At 36.5% G+C, this 10,338-nt stretch overlaps 1 long non-coding RNA gene across 1 annotated transcript; it reads right to left on the reverse strand.

Annotated features, from left to right (window-relative positions):
* Positions 1 to 4,451: 4,451 nt before the first annotated feature.
* LOC131969098 (uncharacterized) lies at positions 4,452 to 9,953 on the reverse strand. The gene is made up of 2 exons (XR_009394086.1): positions 9,909 to 9,953; positions 4,452 to 5,155 (listed from the first exon to the last, which is right to left on the reverse strand). It is a non-coding gene; the product is annotated as an uncharacterized LOC131969098 (long non-coding RNA).
* Between the last annotated feature and the right edge of the window lie 385 nt (positions 9,954 to 10,338).

Consider the following 10,338-nt stretch of genomic DNA (forward strand, 5'->3'; position numbering starts at 1 on the left):
CCTGGGTACAGCTGCAGACCTGGGTACAGCTGCAGACCTGGGTACAGCTATAGACTTGGGTACAGCTAATAGACCTGGGTACAGCTATAGACCTGGGTACAGCTGCAGACCTGGGTACAGCTATAGACCTGGGTACAAGCTGCAGACCTGGGTACAGCTGCAGACCTGGGTACAAGCTGCAGATCTGGGTACAGCTGCAGACCTGGGTACAAGCTGCAGACCTGGGTACAGCTATAGACCTGGGTACAGCTATAGACCTGGGTACAGCTGCAGACCTGGGTACAAGCTGCAGATCTGGGTACAGCTGCAGACCTGGGTACAGCTGCAGACCTGGGTACAGCTATAGACCTGGGTACAGCTATAGACCTGGGTACAGCTGCAGACCTGGGTACAAGCTGCAGACCTGGGTACAGCTGCAGACCTGGGTACAGCTATAGACCTGGGTACAGCTCTAGACCTGGGTACAGCTGCAGACCTGGGTACAAGCTGAAGACCTGGGTACAGCTATAGACCTGGGTACAGCTGCAGACCTGGGTACAGCTTCAGACCTGGGTACAAGCTGCAGACCTGGGTACAGCTGCAGACCTGGGTACAGCTGCAGACCTAGGTACAGCTATAGACCTGGGTACAGCTGCAGACCTGGGTACAGCTGCAGACCTGGGTACAGCTGCAGACCTGGGTACAGCTATAGACCTGGGTACAAGCTGCAGACCTGGCAGACCTGGGTACAAGCTGCAGACCTGGGTACAGCTGCAGACCTGGGTACAGCTGCAGACCTGGGTACAGCTATAGACCTGGGTACAAGCTGCAGACCTGGCAGACCTGGGTACAAGCTGCAGACCTGGGTACAGCTGCAGACTTGGTACAAGCTGCAGACCTGGGTACAGCTGCAGACCTGGGTACAGCTGCAGACCTGGGTACAGCTATAGACCTGGGTACAAGCTGCAGACCTGGCAGACCTGGGTACAGCTGAGACACGGCTCATCACACTTCCATGTCATGTGCGCTCCCGGACAGGGGACCATGTCTGCGGCACTTTTTATATATTTCCAACCATGAAGGCCCCTCCCACCGACCCCCGTCCTGGTTTGAAGCCTCATCATCTCCATCAGATCACATCATCTGCGCTTCAGTCTAACAGTGAGGTGTCAGGCAGCGTACTTGAGTAATCCTACTTTAAGTCTACTAGAGATTCTGTTGACGATAAAATAAAATAAAAATCTGTCACACCAATCACCTTATAAAATATGATAACCTGTATGCATGACAACAGCTGCACTTTTGTGATGGTCCTTACATGGAAATGCATCAGTATGAAAATTATAGGAGCCATTCATAGTAAATACTTTCAGTAAATTTTGTTGGTAACTTCGAATGCAGTCGTTGTATTATGATATAGTAGTAATTGTTTTTCAAAAATTGTAAATAAATGATCTGAGTACTTATCCAACCATAAAAGATCCACATTGTGATTGTGTTCCATCCATGCTTTCAATATATTGTAACATGTCAAAAAAACACTTAGACACAATGACAGGAATCATAGTATTACATGTAATAACAACTATGAGTCAGGATCATCTGATGTTCTCACTGTTCATAGCATTATTTCTTCAATGAGCAGACATAAACAACTATAACTCCATCTACTGACACAACTGTGTAACTACAGTCAGAATGCCCAAAGGTGTTTGGGGGCTGTTCTTTGATTGTGAATCCCCTCAGCAGTGATGTCTATTATGTTAGCACCGTACTGCTACTAAACAGCTCCTGTTAGCTGAACACTTGGCCTGACCTGCTGGTTTTGTTCCAGCTAGCTTTGTAGTGGGCCACAATACACAACTCCTATACTGCCCTACAGAGTCTAACTGCAGTAATAGACAGCACCGAATTTGGGAAAAACCCTTCAGAAAATGAGGTGGGAGGCATTTTGGTGTAAAAGTGTTTTCTTGGTTGTTCCTATAGTATTTTTTTGTGCTGAATCTATTTCTGCCGGATGTCAAGCTGTAAAAGTCACGGTATAGTCATAATTATTGATTAATTAGCATAATGATTGATTAATCACCCAATATTACAAATGGCTATAATTTTCCAATTTGTGAAGGGGGCACCCATGGCTTTCATTTAAGCCCAAAGTTGTATCTTTCTGACAAACACAGAGGTCACATGACCTCTTTAAATAATAAATTACACACATTTTCCCACACACTATATAGTTTATGTGATCCCTGTAGGATCAAGGGACATCAGGGACCCAAAAACCAACAACTGAAATACTTAATAGACTGTCAATTCAGTAAAAGTATAATATTCCCATACTTTTTCTTTGTGAGAAAATTAGAAGTCAGCGGCTCAGGCCAGTTCACCTCCACTCATTCTTTGGACCATAGATCCTCTCTTTACAATGATACTGTAACTTTTACAGCTTGACATCTGGCAGAAATGGATTCAGCACAAACAACATCAACAAAATACTGTAGGAACAACCAAGAAAACAATCTCACCCCAAAATGCCTACAGGGTTCCAGAATTCTGAAGTTACAGCCCTGTCTATAACTACACAAAAGGTAAAACTGAGAAAAAACTGCTTTAAAGTTTTTAACGTGTTTCAACTAGGCAGCCAAATTAGTTATATGTAGGTCAGTGATATGACACTTATTTCTACATGTATTGATGTAATTTTTTTTTGCTAAAAAAATCATGACGATTTATTTGACCTTTGACCCCAAACATGTAGTTACTGCACTCTGGTTTTGCTGTAAAAGGTTCTAATAGTAATGATAAACAGAGTGCAGTAACAACAATGTTGTTGTCCTCTTTCAGCTTTTATATTATGTTTTCAGTCAATAAACATTTTCAAATTGATTTCGTTATCAGCGTATTGAAAAGTGTTTAACAACTCTTCATAGATTTGTGTATTTTAGACTTATTATAAAGTGATGTTATATTTTATTCTCAATATAATTTTATCTCACTTTTTTACTGACTATCTAGATAATAATTTCCCTTTCAAAGAAACATATAATTTCTATTATTTTTATGTTAAAATTAGTATATATATCCAAAGCAGACCATGTTAAGTGCAATTACTTCTTGGTTTTGAGTTGGATTTTGTGGTTTTGATATCATTATTTCTTTGAAATAAAGCAAAATTGAAATCAAAAACTTTGTCAGAAAGATAAAACAGACAGGGCAGTATAGACAAACCAGCTTTTAAGTAGAGTTGAATATTACTGTATATTTTATGTATTGTTTTGTATGTGAATCATTTATATAATTTGCTGTGAAGGTTTGCTGAAAGAAAAGTCTTTAATTTGACCTCTTTCTAATGAGATCAGGAAAACTTGTCCAACTCAAATGAATTAAGTTATTGACTTTTGTATAGGAGATTTGCAATGACTTTCCGCTGTAACATACTGTACATCCACAGCACTGGTGACCTTTACAACTGCTTTTGGTCATGAATAGAAAATAACATGGATATGTAAACTGCAAGTGTTGGAAAGTGACTATACATTTACCCAAGCCCTGTACTTAACTCCCCTACAGTACATATAGTGGAACAGTTTCCTTGTTAGACCTTCACTCAGGTCGTACACACCGAGCTTGATTGACATCTTTCATTTGTTACAGCCTTTACAGTCACTGATAAACACTTGTGGAACATTTTGAACCATGTATTAACATAAATGGTAGAATATAAAGGTTAATCTTCTAATCTAGTAAGTGATGTCTGTGCCTATTTGACATTATACTGCATGTCCTCGTGATATGTGTTGTGTTCTCTTAACACAGCTTGATAATTACTGTACCATCCTTTGGAATACTTCAACATGTCCATCTACACTGTAAAAAAAAATGTCTGTAGATTTTACAGTGAAAAACTCCTAAACTATGACAGTAAAAGACCGTAAAATGATAAATGGGTTAATTCAGTTTCAGTAACAATGAAACAACGTAAATGTATATATCAGCCAAAACAGTATTGTTTTTATTTTTTAAAATACATTACTCCACTGTAAAATACACTGGCACTGTGTGTAAAATATATATATATATTTTTTTTTGTAAAAATACTTTTTCTCACTGTTAAATGTACTAAACACCATATCTCTAACAAAAACATACTGTAATATTTAATGGTAAAATCTTTAATTTATGCAGCATTTATAAAGTATTTCATTGTCAATTATATGGCAGAACAGCGTTTCTTTTGATGGAAACTTTTATGTTAAAATATGGAATAAAATGACAATCTTAAACAGGAAGTTAACAGTGCTAATATAATTTTACCCTAATATTACAAAAAGTTGCACCGTATTTATTACGGTAAAGTTCTGGCAACCACAACTGCCAGTTTTTTTACCGTAAAAACAACATTTTCTTTTTTACAGTGTATGGACATCTGTGTTTAGTTGCATGCGGATCAATTATTAGCCCAGACATTGCAATATTATTTCAGATTTTTATTAAAGTTGTTTGTTCCGGCAAAAAACAATATTACCAATTATTTTAAATGATAGCAGATTTCATTTGTCAACCAAAAATAGATCACAATGTATTGAAAACTAAAAAGCAGCTTAACAAAATTCACTTCTGCTCAGAACCAACAAAGCTCACCACAACTTAAAGATAACGTAAATAAAAAAAATATTTAAAAAAAATGGATAAAGGACAGTTTACAGAGAAGCTGTGTAGCGTCAGTCTTTCGGGACCTCTTAAGAACCCTGAAGCACTCTGAGGATGAATGTATGAATACCATTTAACATGAATCAAATAGAAGAAAAGCCACTCCTCAGGGAAGGCAATAGATTGTATAGTTATCTCCCAAACAGGGCAAAATCACTACCCTACAACTATACAATCTACTACCTCACACTGTGTGAGCAACATCTCCATCCATGGGCACAATGACTGAAAGAAGACACAGAGGCTCCTCAGAGACGTGTGTTTGGCACTTTGAGAAAGACAGTAGGTTGAATAGTTATCTCCCAGTGCGGGTGTGACCCTAAAACTATACAACCTACTACCTCATCCCACGGTGCACACAGAGCTGCTTTCTGCTGTCCCAGTAAAGACCAGGGCAGATTTCATGATGAATAGACTCGTCAGACAAGCAGATCTTGGGCTCCGGACAGACAGCTGGGCCCTCAGACTGTGGAGAAAAAGTCACATGGCTGGTGAGAAGTTGCACTTGAGGCAGGTTCTCACCACGTAAGAACAAAGCAAGCAGTTTCAACTCTAGAGCATTTACAAACTTACTTTTAGTCCAGTTAATAAAGTGGAAGCACCATGCCGTTTCTTAGGGGTAATAAACTACTTAGGGCCAACACAACACTTTTTTAGAGGATATGAATGTGGCAGATATTCATGCTTAAGCTGACTAGAACTAGGACTGGGCGATATATCAATATAAAACATATCGATATACATTTTTAAATGTGATATAGAATTAGACCATATCGCATATATCGATATAGCTCCATTTTTTTTCTATATATATATATATATATATATATATATATATATATATATATATAAATGCTGCCCTTAAAGATTGGCCTATTTTATTTCATAGGCTATTTTTATTTAAGATGTTTTTTTTTTATTTAAATGCGCACTTAATGAAGCTTTGGTTTAAAAAAAAAAAAAAGGTACTCCTGTTATACAATATTTATGTTCACTTAATTACAAAGTTTCAATAAAACTACTTTGACATGTCATATTTGACTTTGTCTGAACATTTGCGCTCATTTTGTGATAAAAATATCAGGATATATATCGTATATCGATATTCAGCCTAAATATATCGGGATATGACTTTTGGTCCATATCGCCCAGCCCTAACTAGAACAGAACAGAAGTAAATGCGTTGCTCCCAACAATCAATGCACTCACTCTTTGGGCAACTCAGTATGACTTTAACACTGAATCCTCAGGATAAGTTGCTCCATGTCAGTGTGAGTACATTCACTTGATAAAAGCCGATCTCAATATTCATTTAAAGTTCAGGACCATGGACAGCAGCCGCCGCTGTTTGACATTTACGTCTGCTGTCCATGTTGACTCTGATAACAATTATCAAACATACATTTTAATGTGCACCCAGAGTCACCGGTGTATGATTGGAGGTGACTGGTACAAATATGTAATGATTTCAATTGTTCACTCTGACATTTAATGTAATGCTTTTTAGCTGGCAAAAAAATCCTATGCATGAACAACATCCCCTTAACTAGTTTGAATGTTGAAGTTTTAGCTGTAAACCTTATTTGGACCAAAGCAGGCCGAAGTTTCCTGAAACTGTTACCCTATGTTTTGTTAAATAATGAGGGCTAACACCAAAAGATAATGCTACATTTTTATGAAACATAATATTAGGCTTATTACGCTTCAGGGAGCAAGGGCGTCCCCTTAAAACCATCGTATGAGATGATCTGAGATGTCAGGATCAATTTTGCTTCACAACTTAAATTCTGGAAATGGACAGAATTTTTTAAGGTTATAAAGCAACTCTGTTCATTGTTTAGGTGAGTTTATGTCAAATTTCCAGAGCCCAATAAGCCTTATTCAAATAGTCATTTTAAAGCCTAAAGACGCAATCTCCATTCACCTCTGAGCAGACAAGGAGGTTACTCACTGTCTACATAAAAGGGAGTAATCATTCATTCATCAAACGAACGTTACGGTCTACCTAGTGATACCATGAATCAGGAGGAAAGCCCATTTCACGGCGGGCTTCTTGGGTATTTTTACATGCTTTGATTTTAGGAGGTTTGACAGGATCTTGTCAGACACAAGTTCAACTTTTCTGCTCGTTAGTTAGGAGTTGAATGGTTGTTTCCTTCCATGTGCACACATAATCGTTATGGCCAATATTTAAATCTGCTCAAAATGCCCTGTGTCACCGTGTTCATAGTTCATCTTATTTGGAATGGGAGACTGGGCACCATTAGGGCTGGGCGATATGGACCAAAAGTCATATCCCGATATATTCAGGCTGAATATCGATATATATCCCGATATTTTCATCCCAAAGTGAGAGAAAATGTTCAGTCAAAGTCAAAGCCAAATATGACATGTCACAAGTAGTTTTATTGAAACCGTTTATTTAAGTGAACATAAATATTGTATAACAGGAGTACCTTTTTTTCAAATCAAAGCTCCGTAAAGTGCACATTTAAATAAACAATATCTTATCAAATAATAATAGCCTATGAAATTAAAATAGGCCAATCTTTTTCTGAAATATTCATATTTATATGAGAAAAGAATAACAAACATTACAAAATAACTCAATATGACAAACCCTAGTAAGAGCAGCATTTATATATAAAGAAAGAAAGGAAATTTGAACTAAATTGATATATGCAATATGGTCTAATTCCATATCACATTTAAAAATATATCGATATATTTTTTATATTGATATATCGCCCAGCCATAGGAACCATTCATCTGTCTGTGTGTCACCCAAGTTTCCCTTTACCTCTCCCTTATCCTTTTACAGATTTTTAAAGGGAGTATGTGTGGAGCCATAACAGTCTTCTGAAGCACAGTAATGTACTAAAATCTTTGCCCGCCCACTTTTTAGTGAGGATATTCTCTAAACGTTGATATAAAAGATATATAGATATATTTTTAAATGCGATATGGAATTAGACCAAATCGCTTATGTCGATATTATTTTTAAAAAAAAAGTATTTCTTTATATATAAATGCTGTCCTTACTAGGGTTTGTCATATTTAGTTATTTTGTAATGTTCGTTAGTCTTTTCTCATATAAATATATTTATTTCAGAAAAAGACTGGCCTATTTCATTTCATAGGCTATTATTATTTAAGATATTTTTTATTTAAATGTGCACTTTATGGAGCTTTGATTTTTTTTTTTTTTTTTTAAAAAGGTACTCCTGTTCTTATACAATATTTATGTTGACTTAAACAGATTCAATAAAACTACTTGTGACATGTCATATTTGGCTTTGACTGAACATTTGCTCTCACTTTGCAATAAAAATATCCGGATACATATCGTATATCGATATTCAGCCTAAATATATCGGGATATGACTTTTGGTCCATATCGCCCAGCCCTAGTTCTCATAAACTATTTGTATGCATTTGGTTTGCTCCTTCTAAATGCAATGAATTGTGCTTGCATTGTTTTATAACGAAACATGCATGCCATACATTTATCAAAATGTATTAATTTATCATTGACATGAATAGGTTCCACATGCAAACTTAAAGAGGTTATTTCCCCAAGCAAAATACACTTAAATTATATTAAATCATGTCTACAGGTGTGTTAACATTACATGGGAATAGTGGATCTACAGGAGAATAAATATCTGAATCCTGAGAACCACTGAATCAGATTACATTACATTTTCATATTGTGAACAGTCACCTGCAGCCTGGATTCTGTGTTTTCCTCCACATAAATAAAGATATTATCACCATAAATTGTTGCATAATAATTATCTGAAAATAAATGTATTCAAATGTATTCATTCAGCGTTGACATGAATAGGTGGCACATACAAACTTGTAGAGGTTATTTCCCCAAGCAAAAGACACTTAAATCCTATTAAATCATGTCTACAGGTAGGGCTGGGCGATATATCGATACAAAAAAATATATCGATATATTTTAAATGCGATATGGAATTAAACCATATCGCATATATCGATATATATTTCAATTTTTTTAAATTTCTTTACATATAAATGCTGCCCTAATGACGGTTTGTTATATTTAGTTATTTGGTAATGTTCGTTATTCATTTCTCATAAATATATTAATTTCAGAAAAAGATCATTATCAGATCATAAAAAGATTTTATTTCAAAGGGTATTTTTTATTTAAGATATTTTTTTTATTTACATGTGCACTTTATGTTGCTTTGATTTTAAAATAAGGTACACCTGTTATACAGGATTTATGTTCACTTAAATAAACGGTTTCAATAAAACTACTTTTGACATGTCATATTTGGCTTTGAAAAATATTGTGATATATATTGTAAATCGAGATTTTTCCTAAAAATATCCGGATAGGACTTTTGCCCAGCCCTATTCAAATGTATTAATTTAGCGTTGACATGAATAGGTGCACCATGCAAACTTATAGCAAAAGACACTTAAATCCTATTAAATCATGTCTACAGGTGTGTTAACATTACATGGGAATAGTTGATCTACAGGAGAGTAACTATCTGAAACATTACAGATTACCTGAGAACCACTGAATCAGATTACACTACATTTTCATATTGTTAACAGTCATCTGCAGCCTACATTCTGTGTTTTCCTCCACACAAATAAAGACATTATCACCATAAATTGGTGCCTAATAATTCCCTGAATGCAGGAAATTAAGTGAGGCTCAAAATGTCCTGGGGGACGGACCCCCAGACTCCCCGCTTAAAATGTGGCCCCCAATGTTCAAAGGCAGATTAGGGCCAAGGTTAGTTAGTTAGACCAGGACACCAGACACTCCCTCAATGGAAGCTAGCAAACTAGCTAAGGATACTACAAGAAACAGCCAACGTGACTGAGCATTTAAAAAGTCACGTTATAACAGCTTAGTAAGACATTTTCATTCTACTTGTCGTGGCAGTTCAAAGCCTATGTAAAGTCTATGTATGATGGCTGCACCGTCAGTGAACCACTCCTCACTACTAGCTAGCCTTAATGTTAACCTACCGAGCTAACGGCTAACGGTGGCTAGCAGCACGTTCCAGCATGGTTGAACAGAAGAGCCGTAGTCAGCCACCAGAGCAGCAGCTGGTTCTCCCTCTGCTCAATAATAACCACTGGCACTATGAGTTATTATAAAGAACACATGAGCAGGCACTGAGGTGTGTTTTTGAGTTAATGTAGGATTAAAACAGTGTACCCACCTGTCTGCCATGTCGAAACACTCCTCCACCCTCTCACTGCTTCTTCTTCGTGGTTATTCGGCGTTACTATGATGACAATGATCTTGGAGCGGATTACTGCCCCCCTTTATTTCTTCTTCTTCTGCTTTCACAACATGTTGGTGCTTTTCCGCCGCCAATTGGTGTGGAGTGTAAACCAAAGACACTGGTATACTGCCCTACAAACGAGACTTAATATCATAAAGTAATGTTATATTTTAGTCTTTATATCATTTTATCTCAGTTCTTTTTACTTAATAACTATCTAGATTATAATTTCCCTTTCAAATAAACTTAAAAAATATATTATTCTTGTCTTCACTATTGAACACAATGAATGATTGTATCACAGTCGAAGAGTTAAGTTACTGCAGTAAAATAAAACTGTAAAACTGAAAAACCAAGTAACTGT

The sequence above is a fragment of the Centropristis striata genome, chromosome 3 (genome assembly GCF_030273125.1).
Source record: "Centropristis striata isolate RG_2023a ecotype Rhode Island chromosome 3, C.striata_1.0, whole genome shotgun sequence".
In the NCBI taxonomy this organism is placed as follows: Eukaryota; Metazoa; Chordata; class Actinopteri; order Perciformes; family Serranidae; genus Centropristis; species Centropristis striata.